The 20,755-nt window shown below is 44.5% G+C and overlaps 1 long non-coding RNA gene across 2 annotated transcripts in view; it reads left to right on the top strand.

Annotated features, from left to right (window-relative positions):
* The window catches only part of LOC138521785 (uncharacterized), a 187,752-nt gene extending 167,322 nt beyond the window's left edge, over positions 1 to 20,430 (top strand). The window contains exons 3-4 of one of the 2 annotated variants that reach the window (XR_011283117.1): positions 14,255 to 14,338; positions 20,259 to 20,430. This is a non-coding gene — a long non-coding RNA (uncharacterized lncRNA). The remainder of the gene's footprint in view (positions 1 to 14,254; positions 14,339 to 20,258) is intronic. The other variant, XR_011283118.1, reaches the window with a different exon arrangement.
* The last annotated feature ends 325 nt before the right edge of the window (positions 20,431 to 20,755 follow it).

Here is a 20,755-nt window from a genome sequence, read left to right as displayed (position 1 = left end):
CAGAGAATGATACTGGCACAAAACCGTCCTGGATTCTTTGATGACGATATGGCCCAGGTGCCTGTCTCAGTGTGGACCACAGGCCCCTATGACATAGGCTTAATGAAAGGAGTCGGAGAAGTGAAAATTAAATTGAAACCAAGGGCAATTTTACCAAAAGCACCACAGTATCCCATGTCTAGGGAAGCAGATATAGGGATTTTCAAGACAATTTCTGCTATGATGGAGCAGGGCATTTTAGTGATGTCAGAGTCATCATGCAGTACCGCAGTGTACTCTATCAAAATTCAAAGGAAGGGATGTGGAGACTAATTCAAGATTTATGTCCGATAAATGATGTTGTAGAGGCCGAGTTCCCTCTTGTACCTAACCCGTCCATGATCCTATGTAATATACCCATTGGGGAAAAATATTTCACAGTGATTGACTTCAGAAATGCATTTTTTCTCAATCCCATTGCACAAAGACTCACAAGATTTGACGTCATTTACATGCAGACAGATGCGTCTGAAAAGCACAAGGCTACCTCAGGGGTACTGTGAGTCTCCTTCGATTTTCAACAGAGTCCTGCAGATAGACTTAAGGAACGTTGCATTAGAGAGTGTTGTCTTGCGATATGCGGATGACATCTTAATTTGCAGCACGACAAGGGAAAGGTGCAGGCACGATTCTATTCAGCTATTGACTACATTGGCTGAGAAAGGATGTAAAGTTGACAAAGAGAAATTACAATATTGTCAGCAATAAGTGCTGTACATAGGCCAGCTGATCTCGCATGAAGGGCAAAGGGTTATCCCTGAAAGGGCTGAAGCCATACTGAATTCAGCCAAGCCACACACAATAAAACAGATGCATAGTTTTCTAGGTCTTTGCAAATATGTCAGGGCAAGTGTTTTTGACTAGAGCTTGTATGCCAAGCCCTTGTTACAAGCCCTAAAGACAGCACAGGTGATGAAAGAAAAAATTGAATGGTCTGAGACCATGGAAGAAGGGTTTATTGAACTCAAGAAAGCCACATGCACGGCACCAGTTGTAGGGATTCCCAATTATGCAGAGGAATTCTACCTGTTTTCACACACGAATGCCAGTGTTAGGACAGCAGTACTCACACAAAGAACCACATTGGGGTACAAGCCCCTGGCATACTACAGTGGGATTTGGACCCAGTTATGAGAGGTCACTTCCCTTGTGAAAAAAGCCCAGCTGCCGATGTACACAGGCACTGCTGTGGTGAAGCACATTGCAAATGGAGAATTTCGAGTACTCATTAGCGCACGATTACCATCTCATTATTCAGTGCAAGCTGCACAATTATTGACATTGATCCTCGCTATTGAGAATCACCCAGACCAGGAAGTGACGGTGTACAGTGCACGCAGGCCTAGCATGCAGGAAAAGGAGGGGCTACCTCCGAGCGGACGACACTCCAGTGTAGCACGCAGCCTTATTGGATAGGCTAATTAAGGCACCACAGCTCCCAGTGGGCATAGCAGTCATGAAATGTGCTGCCCGCACGAAGGGGACAGATTTTATCTCACAAGGAAATCAAGCAGCAGACACGGAAGCCAAGCGTATGGCGACCAAGGGCGAAACCATAATGAATATGGAAATAACTGACGTACATGAAAAAATGATTGTTGCACGAAGTGAACTTGAGGGTTATAGTAACATGGTGCAAACCCAGTTAAGGCACTCCAAGGGGAAGAACCACAGGAGGAAAAGAACCTCTGGAAGCAGCAAGGGTGTTCTTTAAACCCTTCCAAAAGCTTGTGGTGACAAGACAGCACTGGTAAACCAGTGATGCTTATAGCCCTGTTAAAATTAGCATTGGAGCAATTCCATTATCCAGAACACATGTCAAAAGAGAATCTAACAGCAACAATCGCTGAAGACTGGTTTATACCGAACTTAGTGGAACACGTTGCATTTTTTATGGTGAACTGTATAATCTGCCAACAGTTCACAGCTGGGCATACACTAAGAGTAATTAGAGGAGTCATCCCAAGGCCCAATAGACCTTTTCAGCACTTGCATGTTGATTCTGTCAATCTGATTCAAGTATGTAACGAGTACAGGTATCTAATTGTTGTGGTGTGCCCATTCTCTAGATGGATAGAAGCACGTCCATGTACACACGCAGACTCTACCTGTGCAACCACATTTCTGGTAAGAGAGGTATTTCCCAGGTGGGGAGTAATTGAGGTCATGAGGTCAGATAATGGAGCTCACTTTGTTAATGCAGTCGTTGAACAGATTAACTTGCTGCTTGGTATAAAGCACAGGTTCTCGTTGGCGTATCACCCGCAAGGTAATAGGATATGTGAGAAGCTCAACAGCTTGTTAAAGGAAAGGATAGCCAAGTTGAAGTTTACTCTAAAGAAGGGATGGTTACACTGCCTTCCATTGGCACTGTATGCACTCAGAAACCAGCCTGGTTCTGACCATCATTTTACGCCACATGAAATAGCAACAGGCAGAAGGATTCATGCTCCACTGACACCCAGAGTTAGAGCTAGATGTGCTGCCCAGCCAACAGGAGACGTATTAGGATCAGAAATGCAAAATTACTTGAATTGCATGACATCTTGTCTTACTGTAATTTCAGGACAGCTGCAGCGACGACAAAAATGGTGCAGGGAAGCTGAGAGCACAGAAGGAGATACTACTGCAAACTCAATTCAGAGTTTATGTGTACCACCAATCTTCCCTGGAGACACGGTCCTGGTGAAAAATTATACAAGAAAGACGTGGGACGAGCCAAGGTTCAACTGACCCTTCACAGTGGAAGACGTCACTCCCTCTGCAGTCAATCTACAAGGAAGAAGAGCTTGGATCTTTCTGGGTGACATCAAGCCATACATCGGAGAAGGCCTCCTGCCTGCACCGCAATGCATAGAGACTACAGACGACGGGGAAGAACCGCAGCACGTGCAGACGAGATCCATGACGAGGAAGAAGGACGCATGACCAGCAAAGCAGAGGCAAAAAACTTTTGTGTAAAGTTGTGGCTTAATTTGCACATTTCCTCTATGCAAAAAATCGGATCAGGACTTTACACTTAACACAGGTTATTAACTTTCAACTTTGGACTGAGGCACACTGAAGCCTTGATAAGGAAGGATATGCCAAACTTTGATCGAGGACACACAAATTGGAAGAAAATATTGTATCCAGACTCATTTCAAACAGGAGCATTGTTTGGACTCACTTATGGTGTCCCAAAGCAGTGACATTACTAAGGATGTTCTGATCTACTTTGAATTAGTATTGTGATCATACCCGTCATTAGTGGGGAGGCTCATTAGCATCAGTGAATTTCTTCAAGACCCTGAAAACAAAAAGACAATAAGGAGGATGCTCACCGTGATCGCCGAGCAGTTTCTCCTGCTTCTGGAGTACAGGGAGGACAAGACAAATGTCCCAACCAGAAGAAGAAGTGAATAGGCTTGTCAGCGTGCTATTCTTTCGTTTAATTGAAGACTGTACAGCTCTTGTCGGGAGACACACTGACGTTTTGACATTTTTTCGAGATCCAGCAAACACAGACCGTTTGAGTATAATCCTGAATCGAATCATAATCCAGGTTGCTCTTCACACTCATCGAGATCACAGAAGCTGCTCACAGTGAGTACCGCGCAGTTCCAGAATTCAGCAAGGGCAGGACAAATGTCCCTGTCAGCAGAAGATAGCAGATTGACGAGCAATGTCTTCTTTCACCTGATCGAGTACTTTCCAGAACTTGTGTGAGACCTGCCGGTGTTGACGTCCTCACTTTCATCAGAGATCCGGCTAATTCTACACAGATGAGCATGCTCCTGCATGGCATTGTGATGCAAGTTGAACTCTCAAACCATCAGCAGAATTATTTGACAAGATTTTAAACTTTCCTCCGAGGGACAGATCGAGAAAGTGTTACCAGAGACTTCACTCTTGTTTATACTGACAAGGACACGACATGTTGTCTGGAGTGAAACAGATAAGAGGCACTGACTGGGAGCTCGTGTATTTTGAACACGCACAGTAAAAAGACTTGCTGAACTTATTGTCATATTTGATATTTTTATATGCAGAATAAGAGAGCTGTATTCAGAGACAATAGACACTCCATTGTCCAAGCCAAGAAGGACAATTGTTTCAGTACCTACAACCGAAAAGCAGAGACAGCAGAATCCAGAGATATTGTTGCATAAAATGTATTAAACGTTAGTCTTCTTTCCTTAGATGATAGAGGTGGGAAACCAAAGCAGCAGCATTGTCATCCCTCAGGAGGAGACACAATCTTATTGTTCCAAAACTAAACGCTGCCGCCTAACTTACCGAGGCGTAATGTATCTATGCATTGTATTCATCATTGTTTTACTGTTACTAACAATTCATATTGCATTTTTTATTGGTGCACAAAGTGTCCAGATTCCAGTGCACCCACCTAATGATGTACGCATAAGACCCACGAAGGCACTCAGACCCTTTATAGTCATTCCAGTCTCTAGAAGGTCTGACAGAGGAGGGAGTGAAATTGAAATGGATGTGATTAGCAATGACACACACACACATTTGGTAACAAGCAAGTTGAAAAGCCAGAGACAGGGTCGGCAAAGTAAGAATGAAAAAAGGTTACTGACAACCACTCGCATGCAAACGATGAGTGCACATACACCAGGTCTAGTGTCAACAACTGCAGAACCACAATACAAGTAATGGGAGAAGGGTATACAACCAACGATGAGAAGCTCTACTACAAGTGAAGTGAAAAGACAAATTAAAAAAGCTGAACTTTTAAAGAAACAAAAGGAGTTGGGGAAGAAACCAACAGAGACAGCATTGATAAGCACTGAAAGAGGCAAGTGCAAGCCCAGAGAAAATATTCAATGCAATCAAAGAAGAGCTAAGGGCAATACGACTAATGACTCTCCAGAACAGATGTTTCCTTGACATGATCACAGCTATGGATGGAGGTATTTGAGCAAAAATCGGAGAATCATTTTGCCCATTTCACGACGAAGAAAATGGAACTTTAACAGAAGTCATAGGTATGCTCATGAAATTACAGAATCAAATGATTGATGAAACTGACAAAGTGGATGACGACAGTTGGTTTGGATCACTATTCTCATGAGTTCCACAATGGATGGCAGATGCATTTAAATTCCTAGGAGCTCTGCTAGTGATGATATTGCTTGGATTCTGTGTTATCAAGATAATAATCTTGCAGTGCCATAAAACTGCGAAAAAGGCTATAGGGATGAAGATCATGATTGATGTCGTACCAGGATGAAAACCCAAGGACCTGACTGATGAAGAAATAAGGGACTTTGTAAAAGCCAGCATGTATGCACCAGAAGGAACAAAGTTTCGATATCCCAGGAAACACAGAAATTATGTGGGAAAATGGATCTATTGTAGTCCAAATGGACAGTGTCAACTAATGACTTGGAACAAAGACAAACACGTAAGAACAGCAGGAAGCTTGAAGGGAGTCATAAAGATATGGACCCCAAAGATGTACTTCTTCAAACCTCTATGTATGGATCCAGAGGAGAAAGTAAGAGTGGGTCCAGATGATGAAGTAAAAATGCATACAAAAGAAGAAGTGAAAGTAGTCGATGAATTGCCCAGAGGGGGAGTGTTGTGCAGGTCGCAAGCACGACCTGCACTCCAAACGTTCATTTTGAAGTACCAGGAACATTCACGCCAAAATATGTGATGTATGATGAGCAAATAAACCAGCAGAGAGCCGCAGTGGGGCTCTGTCCAGTACCTATCAAAAGAACAGCACCTGTTGAAGTACCGACACCTAAGAAAACCTGGACAGTAAGGTAACATTAAGAAAGCCATATCGACAAATGAAACAAAATGAAGAATGTCAGAGCATAGTCCTCGAAGAAGCTAAAAAGATACTGAAAGAAGACGAATGATGAAGTCACAATAACCCGGACTGACTCACATATGGAAGATATGACGACCTGCGAATGACGAAAAGAGACAAAACATCATGGATAAGAGACATCATCAACCTAAAAGTGAAATAACAATGTCAAAATGTTAGAAGCTTATGCCATAAGCACGAAGAAGATATTCAGTTAGTTTACATGTGTACATATGCATGGAAACGCAAGACGCAAAGAATCATGAGGCTAACTTATGCTTGATAGAGAACTAGAATGCGGCAAGTGACACCTATACATATCTACCTCAATAGGAGCACTTTATATAAGTATACTTCCACTATGCACAAGAGCAGAATCAACCAAAGGTTACTAAAGGTCTCAAGAGGAGAGCTTCATAGCTAACAAATCAAGAATAAAAGGCAGACGCTAAACTCAGACAGAGGCAAATCGTGCCAGGAAACCAAGGTCGTATCAGCTGAAACAGACTAACAGTGGATACAATTAATGAAGCAAATACAGAGTATCCTGTTCAGAAAGGTTGAGATAAGCCACAGGAGGCAGGTGGCTGAAACAGCTAAATCAAATACTCAAATTGCATGAAGAATGAAATGATTTCACTTTGTCTGAATCACATGACCAGGCGCACAGAAGGGATGAGGCTTTCACACCCGCGCATGGACCTTTGCCATAGACTGTATTCCTTAATTTTCCCAGACTGAGAAGCCGATTCGAGGCCAACTACAAAGACATAATTGACACATGGCTACCGAGGTGATGATTGATTGTAGCAATAATTGGAGGGAGACTGGGGGTGTGAGCAAACTCCCTGCACCTGGCCGGCTGGTCTGCATACTGCTAGGCAAAGTTGAAAAGTATGAGTCGAGTTGATGCCAACCCAATCATAGTGGACCAAGTAATCTGGGGTCCTATAGTTAGTGGAACCAATGAGACTGTGCACTTTTAGTGACGTCTTCAGTAGCCATTTTGAAGGTAGGGTTTAGATGCCCCACTTGACAATGTTTGTCGAATCCCCTCACTCCGTTACCATATACAGATATAGTACCTATATTAAAGTTACTTTCCTAGAAACAATAGAATTGCATGCAACATTTTAAGCGTTACACGTCAGTGATGACTAATTTTTAGTATAAAGATGTGTTTTTTATGAAGTCCGTTGGAGTGTTGAAGCGTGAAGGAAGATCAAGCAACTGCTGATATTCACGAAACTCCCTGTTTTTTGTACTTGCCATTAAACGGACTCCCATTGCCAAATCATTGAGTTGTCATTATTGATTTGATGCTGGAGTATTAATCTGCATCCCCATCCATCTCACGGGTGGTGCTACTCATCTTAAAGTGATATTGGGCAATCCCCAGCTTTATGGGCCGGTTGGGGTCCTAGTGCACAAATGCAAATTGTGTGAACGCTTGGGAAAAGCACTGCCAAAGCAGTGTCCCTAATGGAGTGGGTTTGAATGCAGAATAAGCAGTGTCCATAGTGGATTGAGTCTGAATGTAGAATGAAGTTTAGAGACTAACACCCCACTCTAGGGTTGCAGGAGGTTATTACTGGACTTTGTATGTCTCCAAATCAAGTTGCTTGAGCTGCATGCTTTTCCCCTCTGACATGTTCCTTCATGAGACAGAGCTACAACAAACATGGAACATTTCCCTAATCTATTCTTATTTAATTTTATGCTAAAAAGATTTATATTGTGCCTATCACTGCTGTGGTGGTCTGATGGCACCTGAGTTGGTCTGGAAAATGGTGTCTTGTGCACCCCACCTGAGGCAACAAGACCTTACCATTGCTCATTAGATTTTTCAAATATTTCCATTAGATTTTGAAGGCAAGCCCCTGCACAGTCACACCAGGAAAAATATAACTCGCTAGGGAAAACTGCCAAGGATAACACATCTTTATTTCTAAAAAAGGAAAGTGCATCAGCTGCCGCCAAACATTCTGCCAAATTAGGGGGTGTGCAGTAAGCTAAACGGGTGCCTGGCATCATCTATGTCATCATTACATACAGTGAAAACATGCAAGGCTGGTTGACGAGACCCTATATACATGGGCGGCCTACTCCATAGGGGATGCTAGGTCATTGGTCCCAGCCTTTTTGTCCATCTCTGTCCAAATGGGTGCTGCTGGGCTCGTCATCCACAGTAGAACAGGGCCTAATAAGCAATTAGTTACTTTGAAAACAATACTACTCAATCACTGTAACGGTGTAACTGGCAGACACAGTTATGGGCACAGGGGGAGAACCCAGGTCATAGAAACTTGCATACTTCACTCATTCTCAGATGTGCCAGCAACATCCCAAGGTCTTGCACCCTCCTCTTGGGCTATACTTTAATCCCTCCCGGCATCAGCATTGGTTGGTATTACACTTTTATGGTCAGTGGTCTGGGCCTGGCTGGCACTGTGGTATGTGGGGGTCTTTGGATCAAAGTATAGGAGGGCTGCAGCCCTGGCGCAGGGCCTATTAGGGCAGAGGGACCATGGTATCTGTATTGTGGATGGTAACTGCCCCCTTCTCGTAGCCTTGCAGATCACATTCTTTCTGGGGCATGAAGGCCTTCAGCCCCAGAGACAATGAAAGGCTTGTAACTCCCCGAATGTCACTTGTGTTGTGGGTTATGTCTCTGCTAATACTGCAGGCCTAATACTAACATGTTTGGTGCTTTTGTTGCGCTTGGGCCTATGTTTCAAAATGGCTGCCACTAACTAAGATGGCGTTTACACTTGCCTCTACTATATAGCTCCTAATGCATGCGCTACACGATCGTGCACTCTCCTGCATGCACACCATCCTCCACCGGCTCTCTCGAAGTGCTGTCTATTGTTTGTTTCTCATTCACAATCTCCAAGGGTGGTGGGAAGACCCTGTCTCCTTCCCAACATTCCCCCCTTTTGTTATTTCTACATTAACAAACTCTCTCGCATTGTTACCCATGCCTATTCCCCTTTCTAACTGTTCAGATTCCAAATATGGTGGTGATCCCTCCTTAGGATCCCATGCTCTACACACATTGCACAGATTTGCTCCAGGTTGGGCATACTTATCAGGGGTGCAACTCATATATATACATCCCCCATCCCCAGCTAAATCAACCCAATGTTATGTATAGTTCTCAGGTTCTGGTGAGGGTGTAGTGATAGTGCCATGGGGGCGTAAACGCTGCTGAAGTTGGACCATGCAGGGTTTATTTGGGTCATCTGTCTAGGTATCGTGTTCTGTGGTACCACTATGTGCATTGGATACCCCAATTGAGACCATCAATATAGCGCTATTAGGGACTGCTTTGGCACAGCATCTGAGGCACAGCCGGCAGGTGCAAAAGATGACCAATACGAACACGATGAAGGGTGCCAACATCTTCACTATTGCTCCCATCCAGGACGGGCACCAGGAGAACATATTTCTACACAAGTCCTTGCTTTGTATTCCAGCTTCCTTTTTCATGCGTACTCCCAGGGTGTGTACAGCTCCTATTATTTGCAAGAGGTAGCCATTCTCTGCATCATTAGGTGGTACGAATGTGCAGCATGAATCTCCAATCTTTTTGCACACGACTCCTTCCATTGCTGTGTGACGCTACATCAAGAAAATAGCGGTTCTGCATCATCATCAAATGTAAGGCCTGCCTGCAAGTCTACTTTTATGATGTTGAACCCTTGTTCCGTGTCATTTTCCAGCTGTCTCAGTTCCCAGCAGACAATCTGGAGCCATTTGGCGTTAGCAGCTGCATGGACCCCAGGCAGTAAGAGTGATGCAAAGAATATTTCTGCGCTACTGAATAGCCTGTACTCATCAGATATCTCATTTAGAAGTTCGGTTAAATTGTTTGCTCTGTTCTTCCTCCGCAACTTTTATTTTCTTTCATTTTCAGGGAGGATGTGGAACTCCGGGGTCTGTAATGGGTTTCTGGTAGGCTCTTCTGAGGTAGGAACTGCTATTGGTGGTGATGAGTTTGCTGGCCCCCACTTGGAGATGCTCTTCGAGTATTAAAAGCAGCATTCAGTGCAAGGAAGCTAGCGCACAGTAGTCCCTCCATGATAATGGGAGGTGCAAGTACACCAAGTAATGGTGCATAACTGCAGCTGTGCCTTTCTTGAGGTCTGGGATGAGCAACGTCTTATTACAATGTTCATTGGCCCCTACTGAAACAGTCCCTTCATTGTAAAAGCAGAGTCCATATGTTTCTTCTCTGTGCACTTTCAGTGTTTTTCCATTGCCTCTATCCATCTTAGTTTTGTGATATGGTCAATCCAGAATGGTGCACACGCTGTATTCACTCGGGCCAGGGCCTTGTCTTAGAACCCTTTTAAGCCTCCCGCCATACAACTCAGGTTCATTTCTTGCCACTTGTTCGCCACATATTTAAGTCCTTGTAACACCAAATGCTATCTCGGCAGACGCTGGGTGCTTTTAGGATTGTTGTTGTATTGCAGTTTATCTACATCCAATACATCCAGCCTCACACTATGTGCCTGGAACGTGCCTCGTATCCTATATAGAGCTAGATGGACCAGCCATTGAGTCCCTAGAATGGGTACTCCCTGTAGCACTGAGACCTTGGGGGCCCCTGATGCATGCGGTATCAATGAACAGACATACCGACTTCCATTCACTTTATCTCTCCCCACAGTGTTAACGTCTGTATACCAACTATTGGACAGTTCTGTGTGGTGCACATCTTTTATAGCATCCATGCCAAATCCATGGTAGGCATCATACTTTGCCCTTTTTGTTTGTATTTTCATGTGCCTAGAGCTTTGTAAATATCAATTAATAATTGTACAACTACTATTGCCATTAGTAAACCTTGTACCTTGAAAAACATTAGGGAATAATAAGGACCTGGCAATACAGTCTGAAAACCCTGAACCAGTGGCTGGGCCTGTGACAGGGACAGAACTGTTAATGCTGGCATGTATGTTTGCGGCCCTGCTGTTGTGTATTGGGGACAGTAAAGACATGGCTGCATTTCTATTAGTCTTAGATACAATATTAAGAGTGCCACCCATATAAAAACAACTCCCAAATAAATGCATAAAACAAACATAGAAATTGCAAACGACCCCACAATATATAATATAATGCATACAAGGAGTCATTTGAGAGGACTGATTCCATCTTCAGATGTTTCTGAAAAGCAATTATATTTTACAAAGAAAGAGATAAACGGAGAGAAGGACAAAAAGAGAGAGATGGAGAGAGAGAAAGAGAGAGAGAGAGGGAGTCTGGGAGGGTGTAAGAGTGCACCCTCTGTGCAAAATATTGTGTTTAGCAGTTGTGTTGTAGTGGTACTGGTACAAAGTGGTAGAAAAGGATGTAGCTAATCTGTACCAGTATGTAATTGTTCAGGGCCACTGGGTGTAGAAATATGCTGTTATGGTTACTGTGTGGTGCCCTGGGGTGCTCTCCGGCAATCTGATAAATTAATCCAACTGCAGAGCTCCTTCACTTTCACTGCTAGGGGAGTGGAAAAGATGACCTGGGGTTATTCCAACTGCAGATGAAATTCCACACCTAGATGAGTTTGCCTGGAAGTAAATGTTTAGTGGGTGAGGAATCAGGTGGTGCAGCAGCTGCAGTGCCTAGTGTTTCCTCTGATCAGGGTGGTGCGACCCATGAGGGACACATTTAATGGCCCGTGTTATGGTGTTCATGTAGTTGTTAAATTCTTATCCTAACACAGATGCTTCCATATGGGCGTCTGATGCTCTCCTAACAGGAGACAAGGGCATGTGTATGCGACGACCTGTGACCTCCTCATGGGGTGATAAATGGTGATCTTTGCAGGGTTGTGTACCCAAACTGAAAAATGCCAATGACAAGCAGTGCACCCAGTTCTTTTTTAATGTGGTGCCCTACTGAAACCCCTCCTCTTCCAACATGCAAGATCGGCGTGCACTGTTGTAGTGAGATACGCTGAATCTGATTAGATGGTCACGTCGCAAGCGTGTGATGCTTGTAGCGCTTCTTTGAGTGCTACAAGCACCGCCGCCTGAGCTGAAAAGTGCATTGGCAATCTCTTTTGCACTTATGTTTCATATTCTCCATCCACCACGTGCCCCACAGCGAGCCCCTTGTGTCTTAAGCCTGTGCCTTGGTCAAATGTTGCAGACCCATTAATGAAGATGACCCCCCCCTTGAGTGGGATATCTTTTGCTTTGGGAATGTCATCCTCCTCCCCCTCATTAGATGCACAATCATGTCGGGCCATGTCTTTGTCTGTGCATATTTCAGTTCGAAAGATAGCAGGGTTTACTGTTTTGCATATTACAATTGGATGTTTGTGCTGGATGGGATGACCTCATAGGTAGACGCTCTTTGTGTTGTTAGAGTGGACTTTGATCCCTCCAGTATAGCGAACACTGTGTGTTCCACATATAAGTTGACAGAGAACCCATTACTATAGTGGAGCTCTTTAATCAATTGCAAATTCCACAGCAGCAAGTGCCTTTTCACATGCAAATTATCTCTGCATTACTGAGTCTAAAATGCTGCTGTAGTAGGCCAATGATTTGTGGCCCATCGTGCTCTTATGTGTTAATACTGCAGTCATAAATTGGCCAGTGGAGTGAGAAAATAGGTAAATCTCTTTGTGTATAGTCTGGGGTGGCTAGCACTGGAGCAGTAGATATTACTTCTTTGAGGGCATCGAAATGGTGAGGATGCCTTCTGCCCATACAATCTTGTTATCAGTCTTTTGGGCTTCCTCAAGGCCCTGCAGAAGGGGCCTGGTGTCGGCTGCATAGTCGAGTATCCAGGCCCTACAATAAATACACAAACCAAGAAACATTTGCATCTCCTTCACTGTGGTGGGCCGTTGAGTGGCACGCACAGATACAGCACATTCAGGTTTTATCCTTTTTTCGTTCACAGATATCAATTTCCCCAAGCACAATACTTCCTGCAGGCAATATTGTAATTTGGCTTTGTCACAAACTTGTACCCCTTGCTGTAAGTGTTATCAAATCTTTGCTGCACTGGTGTTCACTGTCACTGCACACCAGCAGATCAGCCACGTACTGGATGAACATGCTGGGCACTTGTATACTTCCTAAGGCTGCATGGAGAATTCTCTTAAAAATACTCTGGGAGTTGAAGTACCCTTGAGGCAGTCTCTTGTATTCAAATCTCATTCCCCCATGTGTAAATGCAGTGAGGTATTGTGAGTCAGGGTGCAGTGGAATGGAAAAGAAAGTGTTTTTGAGCTCCACTACAATAAAATGGGTCGCTTCCTTGGGGATATTGCATAGTATTGTCACAGGGTTTGGAACCACAGGAAATCCAGCCTGTATGATGTCATTTAGGGGTGTAAATCCTGGATCATCCTCCAACTGCCCTCTTTGCCTTTTCTATAGTATAGAAAGTTGTATTATATGGGGAGTTGGCTGAAACTATGATTCTCTGGCTTAATAGGGCAGTGATGGTGTCCCTAATCCCTTCCTCCGCCTCCCTTGATATGGGTACTTTCTCAATCGGGCAGAACAGCACCTGGCTGAAGTGTTATTTCTACCAGGGTCACTCCTTGTAACAGTCCTACATCATGGGCATTTGTCATCCAAAGTCCTTCAGGTACCTGTTCTAGGTTTCCATCAATGAAATGGGGCTGCAAGGGCCATGAGGGCACATTGAACTTTCCAGTACTGTACCATAATATCAAAGGGGATAAATATAGCCAATACAATTTCACCATTGTAATTCTGCATCAGTTACCTTCCTAAGAGGCTCTGTAAGATCAATACAGTGCACTGTGCGTCACTCGCACCCATCAGGGTCAATCCCTATGACAACAATTTGCTCTGCTGAAAGCACCAGACATTGCAAATCTACAGACAATATTGTTTCTGCCACTAACTCGGGGGTCACCACAGGGTAAAAAATAAAATCTGCTGGCACTCGCCAGCAACCCTTGCCAATTTGGAGCACCGCCTCAAGAAGCACTGTAATCCCATACATAAACATGTGTGGGTCCACGGGAATCACACACACCACTACTTATCTCCCTCTTGCATATAATGATAACCATGGCTCTCATTGCACACATTCCTCGGGTGTCACACACTATCCCACTGTCTGTAAAGGAGATAGTCATGTTCAATTTGCTAAGTAGGTCGCGGCCCAATAGGTTTATTGGGGAACATTCCGAATATAACAGGGGAGCCTGCACCACCTTCCCCCCTATTTTAATATCAACCTCTTTAGTATATGGAACTGTGGCGACAGCCCCAGAGAAGCTCTGCGTGTCAAGAGTTTCACATGATAGCGGGAAATTTCCCTCACTGATGCATGATTTTGTGGCACCTGTGTCAACCATAAAGATTAAGTGTTTGTTTTCTTTCCCAGTGCCCACCAAGGGTTCCTCGTCAGATTGGACTGCATGGATAGCACTGGGCATGCAAGAGCTTTCTGTGGGCTGTCCTAGTCATGGTAGGTATTTGTACCAGGGAACGAAAAAGGTTTACTTCCCATGGGTCTGGTAAGATACAACAGTGTCATTAGGTACAACATCATTTGTGGGCATGTTGTCTCCATCTAAAGCATTGGGCGGGGGCGTATGTGGCTGGGTAGCTTGTTGGTTTTGCATTTGTGCACCTGGCAGTCGAGGGAGCAACTGAGTATATGCCTGATGGATCTCATACAGTATAGAAGCTGGTATTTGGAGCTGTCCTTGTGTCTGGGGATATGGACAATAGTTGATATATGGGTTATAACTCCCCCTGGCCTGCTCCTACATTCTCTTGAAAAGTGCCCCCATTTCCCACAGCTCTAACATTGTGAGTGCCCCATACCACAACCTCGAGTTCCCATGCCCCAAAACCCCAAATCACCCACTTCCTCCTCTGAACCAACCCCTGCCCCTCTGCTGACCTCCTTGTTGCCTCTTGGGGCCAGAGTGCTGATGCCCCCCTCCAACTCTCCTTGTCCTCCTCCTCCTTGACAAAATGCTGCTATCCTTGCATCTACGGACACCTGTGTTCTCCCTGTCAGTTCTGTTGATGCAGATGCAGGTGCTGTCCCTTCTACAGCCATTTTAGCTAGCTTTTTCTGCACTAGTTTCGCTTCTTCTGCCTGTATTCGCTGCGCTGCTTCCTTTTCACGCTCCTTAATTCTTTTACAACAGAGTATTATTATTGTCTGAATTTCTACCCACCCTTTCGCTTCTATGCTCACTATTATGTCGAGTGACTTCTGCACCACCTTGTGTAAGCCCCTTTTTTTTATAACGAAATAAAAATGATGAACTGATCGGTCCCTCTGGTCTCCTGTCGCTGCCCTCCACATATCTTGAATTTTGATAATGTACTGAGCGGGCTCCTCATTCTCTCCCATAGTGTATTGCATTATAGACTGTGAGTCTGGGGTATCGGGATGTATTCGCTGTGGCGCATCCCACACTTGTTCCCTAATGTTGTTGAAAGGTGTCCCATCATGTGCATCTTTGTCCAATTTCACTCCCGGAAATCCCGCCTTGACCCATATGTCCCCGGCCTGATCACTGACAATTGCCACTAGCAAACATTTCAAATCCCCACAGCTAGAGGAACACCTGCATTCTTTTTATTGAATGCATACATCCATTTCCCAGCCCCAGCAGTAAGGGGTGGGAGTGCCTTGATCAAATTATTTTTATCCATTTGTGCCCAGGGCACATGCTCCGCTCTCCCCGGACTGTTGTGTAATGGTGGCATCTGCGTGCCCATCCACTTCCCTTCCTTCCTCCATACACTTCCTTTTTTCCTTGCAACTGCCTCTCAGCCCTATCTATTCCTCAAATGTGGCCCCCACAAGCTATCCACTCGCAGTACTATCTCTGGTGCCCGTTGTCCCTTCTCTTCTTCATCCTCAATCTCATCTATTGTTTCCCATTCATCTTCCCTCAACTCTCTGTCTGTTTCTCTATCGGACCTCACTGTTTTATATCCCATGCTCTCTGCTCGCCCACCATCAGCCCCTGTTTTTTCAATGGCTGTACTATCCAATCTAAATAAAATGTCACCCGCCCGCCATTCATCTAGTCCACTCTTTTTCATCACTCCCTCACTCTGTGTTGTTCTTAATCGTGTCAGCTCTACTCTAACTCTCTCTGCCCCTTACAGTCTTGAGGTGGGGCAGTAATTGGGGTGGAAATGTGTGGTGGTGTAAGCGCGGTGGCTGGGGTGAGAACATAGGTCGTGTTAGTGTATCCTGTTGCTGGGCGTGCAGCTAATGGATATAATCCCTTATGTTCTGATGAGGCTCCACTCCCCTTTATTATTGCGGTCCCTCCTTGGGCATGCCGTGCCCCTCCATCGTCGGAGTCCTCCGTGTCCTCAATCATCTTCCAAAGATCTAAAATCTATTTCCTCTTCTGCAGCTGCTTGCCTTTGTACTTTGCTGCAAAAGATGTGCTCATGTTTTCTAGCATTCCCCTATTGTGGGTGTCCTGCTCTGGCCAGGAGCAGAAAACAAGGGGGGTCATGGGAGTCCCTCTGCTGGACATTAGTCCTAGTTAGGAGAAACTTACCCAGGGTCCTTAGCTCACTATCTTTCACAGAGGAGAAATATCTAAAACGTATCAGTCTTTGCCCTGCCCTAGTGCAGTCCAGCACCAAAATGCTAAGCAATTCAACTCTGAACAAGAGTACCAACGGCAACTCCAGACACGTGTTTCGGTCTGGTTGGACTTCCTCAGTAGGGTGGAGCTGTGCCTATCTAAGAATAGTGAGCAAGGGGTCAATGTCTGGATTCCCCTAGTAATTTAGGGTGAGACCCAAAGTTACCTAAATATGCAAAAAACAAGGTAGGTCCTGGGAGTCCCTCTGCTGGACATTAGTCCCGCTTAGAGAGGGCATCCCCCCTCGTGTCCTTGGCACCCATTACTTGTGGTACTTTTCGATCTTGTCCCTGTACAATGGCAGCACGCTATACATGTATTCTAATGGGGTCCCTCCTCCCATATAGCAAATAACACGGTCAGATCTCCTAAGCTTATGCTCGCATGCTGATCACGCTGCAGTTGTCAAAGTAAAAACAAGTTTTCTGTCCCCTCCTCCCCCTTGCCCCCTGTCAAAACTCCTTCCCCTTCCCTTCAGGCACACTCAATACCACACTACACTCATTCAATGAACTTAAAATGCCATACTAACAACAACCCACTTTGGGCCTTCAAAATTGCAATACACTAAAACAACAGGCTAAAATAACAAACTACAACAAGTACTACTATATCCGAGCCCAATAATTATGCAGAGCTTCTACTTGTTTACCTCCATGTCACAAAACAAATGGTACCATCATCTCCCCTCACTCAGAAGGCTCCCTACACTGCTTTGTTTATTCCTCTTAAAAGATTTGTAAGCAAAAAAAAAACTCCTTTACCACGCAATCAAACACACCCTTCCATTATTTGCACAATCCCCATTTTTCACACACAAGCATACTATTCCCCTACTTGTTATCACTTGCAATGGTATACTGATATTTGCGTGTTTTCCCGAACTCCTATGCCACGGGGTCCGAACAATGGCCTGCACGCTCCCCAGAGCAGGCAGGAATTCTGTAAAAACGGCCCCTGCACACATCTGGGACTGATGTGTCTGAGACTGGTCACTGCAGGTGAGCACTGCCCCTTCGGAGAAGTAGCCTGGAAGCCTCTGTCAATGTCACTGGGATCACATTGGGGTCAACAATGTAACAAAGCCCTGCACGCTCACACCAGAAAACATACCACATGCAAGGGAAAAAGGCCCAAGACACAGCTTAAAATGATAACAAGTTTCTATTCCTACAAAAGGAAAGTGCATCAGCAAAGAACTCTGCTGCCACTGAACGTTCTGCCAAATTAGGGGTGTGCAGTAAGCTAAAAGGGCACCTGGCATCATCTATGTCATCATTACATACAGTGAAAACCCACGAGACTGGTTGGCGAGACCCTATACATGGCCGGCCCACTCCATAGGGGATGCTAGGCCATTGGTCTCAGCCTTCTTGTCCGTCTCTGTCCATGTGGATGCTGCTGGGCTCGTTATCCACAGTAGAACAAGGCCTAATAAGCAGTTACTTTGAAAACAATACTACTCTATCACTGTAACGGTGCACCTGGCTGACACAGACATGGGCCCAGGGGAGAGCCGAGGTCATACTAACTTGCATGCTTGACTCATTCCAAGGTATGCCAGCAACCTACCAAGGTCTTCTACCCGTGTTATGGGCTATAATTTCATCTCTCCCCAGCCGCTCACAGCACTTATTACGTGACCCAAATGTGAAGGCAACATAGACTTGCTTTCTAATCTTTCAAGGACTGACAGTAGAACAGTTTTAAAAAAAATAATGCGGATGCTGTTTGTTTTCTTAGTGTGTTATGAGATATTTAAAATTAAGAAAACATCCAGGATCCAGGACTGTGGACTATCTCCCATCTGTGCAGTAACAGGGACTGACCCTGCTTAGCTTCACAGGTAGGAAGGGGCCAGCCCCCTCAGGCATGTTGCTCCAAGTGGTCATTGGTCTTGTGACTTGTGCTTATTTATTAGGCCACATTCCCTGTGGCGGCTGGTACCTTCTCCAGTTTGAAGCTATGCCGGGATTTGTCCTGGTTATTGCATGTATGGGAGTCCGGGATGCCTATTTCCAGTGTATGGACTACATATAGCTGAGGCTATGTGTAGTTTTATAGCTGGCCAAAGAAAATGCTTTTTTCCCCCAGGCCCTCACCAAGTGCCCCCCCCTCCTCTGTGCCAGCTCCCCCACTCCCCAGATGGCCTTCTCCCATTCCCCCAACAACACACAGTGCCAGACCCGTTGCTATGTCCTCAGTACCCTCACTGGTTTTGTGATCTCATGGGGTGTTGATGGCTTCCCTGGCCAAGCTACATCAAAGCCTCAAAGCAGCCACGTCTGCTCCCTGGGCACCAGGTGAGGCTTCCTCTACCTCAAACAGCCTCCCTGGTGGCCCCGGGCAAGCGATTCTACTCCCAGGGAGGAGTTGCAAAGAATCTTCAGTGCTCGGCACCGTCTGCATCCCTGCACTGATCCTCCACTCCATAGCCTAACCCAGGCTAGTTGAGGATCCAAGGGGTGCCAAGAGTGGAATCAAAGCATTCCTCTTTTCCCCTCCCCTCACTAGATCTCTTCTCCCGACAATAACACGAAGATACATTGGCGTAGGCACACAAATTAAAAAACTCTAGAAGTTCAACTGTGCATGAAGACGCAGGTGTCATTGTTTACTTATATCACAAACTCATATATTCATGACATCCCAGTCAGGCTAAATTCAAACTTAAACAGAGTTATCATTTTCCATAGGCAGATTCATGAAATCAAGTGCCACCGCACTCATTCAGGATATACAGAACTTTGCAAAACCGCAGCGAGCAGCTAAAAAATCGAACTCGACTCAAGATCATTTCTCTGACACACTGTGTGTATTCACACTGAGGTGAGTCATTTTTTACTTCCAATTAAAAACGATTGTGCTATACTTCATTGCAGGGCTTGGAATTGAGACACAACGCTATGATACAACGACTTGTCCCAGTTCCAGCCCTTCCTATGTGATCACACTCATGAAGGATCCATTTATTTTGTCAACAGATCTAACTCTCAATGCGAGAGCAGATTCCAACAGCAGTCAATACAAATCCTTACTTTCAATAGTCAGGCCACAGCGCCAGCACGACAAGGTCAGTTGGCTCCAGCATATAATCTGAACATAAAATTGTAAATTCAAACTGAAATATTACATGTCAGACTGACATTATACATTTTGTATTTAATTCGTAGGAATTGGTTGAATTCTTGAATTGTCCATACCTGATGAAGGGCATCCTAGCCCGAAACGCATCGTATAGAGACACAATATACAGTTGATGGCATCCCAATGTATGTGAAAATGTATCTCAACAACGGACTTTTGAACTATTCCGTTCTTATTTAAATCAATTTATTTTATGAATTATGAACCCATGTGTTTAGATTTCTTACTAAACATTTGTTGTATTTTTGTGAAATTGCAAATATTGTAAAAATTATCAAATCTATTTGTTCAACATTGTCATTATTGGAAATCTTGTATTTATTTGATTACATGTTCATCTCTATTTAACATTGTTACCATTAAACACTACATTTTTAATGTCATTAGATTTTTTTTTAGCATTTGGAGTTTGCTACCAAAGTGTGCACAGAGACATTTGCGGAACCTATTTCTCTTTCTCCATTGTAAATTGATCTTGTAGCCCAAGATCAGCATCCGTGGCACCTAATTAATATTGAAAACCTATCCCATAGTACCATATTCACCCCTAAACAATTGACATCTGAGTGCCCCTCCACACTGTTAACTTTCTCTTCTCCCATCCAGCCAGAAGAATCCAACATCACCGCTCCCAAAGAGAAGACCAGCCCATTATTTTACAACAGTCAACACTCCAGAGGTGCACAATGTGAAGCCATTCCATAAGCAACATTGAACAACTCCAGAAAGCTTAAAACATTGAAATATATAAACATTGCATTTGAATAAAATAAAATGTGTACCCTTATTAAACTGAAAGGATGGGTTAGTGTGTGTGTTTTTCTTTCTTCGGATAAACCCACATTTTAGGGCTTAATTGAGCCAGGGGTTGCATTGTTTCTCCTATTCGGAACTATCACTGTACCTAAAAATAGAATTGCAAATTATGTAGAGGCTACCTAATTGGTGTACTGAGCCCCATGACCACCAACCTTATCTCAGCAGTGTCTCCAGTGTAGGTCACAGGTGTTTCTGAACTTCTGTTCTTATTTCCCTCCCCTACTATCCCTCCTCTCCCTGCCCCACGTTGGTACCTTTCCAGGACACATGACAACAACTATAAG

The sequence above is a fragment of the Ambystoma mexicanum genome, chromosome 1q, assembly GCF_040938575.1.
Source record: "Ambystoma mexicanum isolate Mex_15411 chromosome 1q, UKY_AmexF1_1, whole genome shotgun sequence".
In the NCBI taxonomy this organism is placed as follows: Eukaryota; Metazoa; Chordata; class Amphibia; order Caudata; family Ambystomatidae; genus Ambystoma; species Ambystoma mexicanum.
The sequence above is the reverse complement of the archived record's forward strand: the minus strand, read 5'-3'. Positions and strand labels throughout refer to the sequence as shown.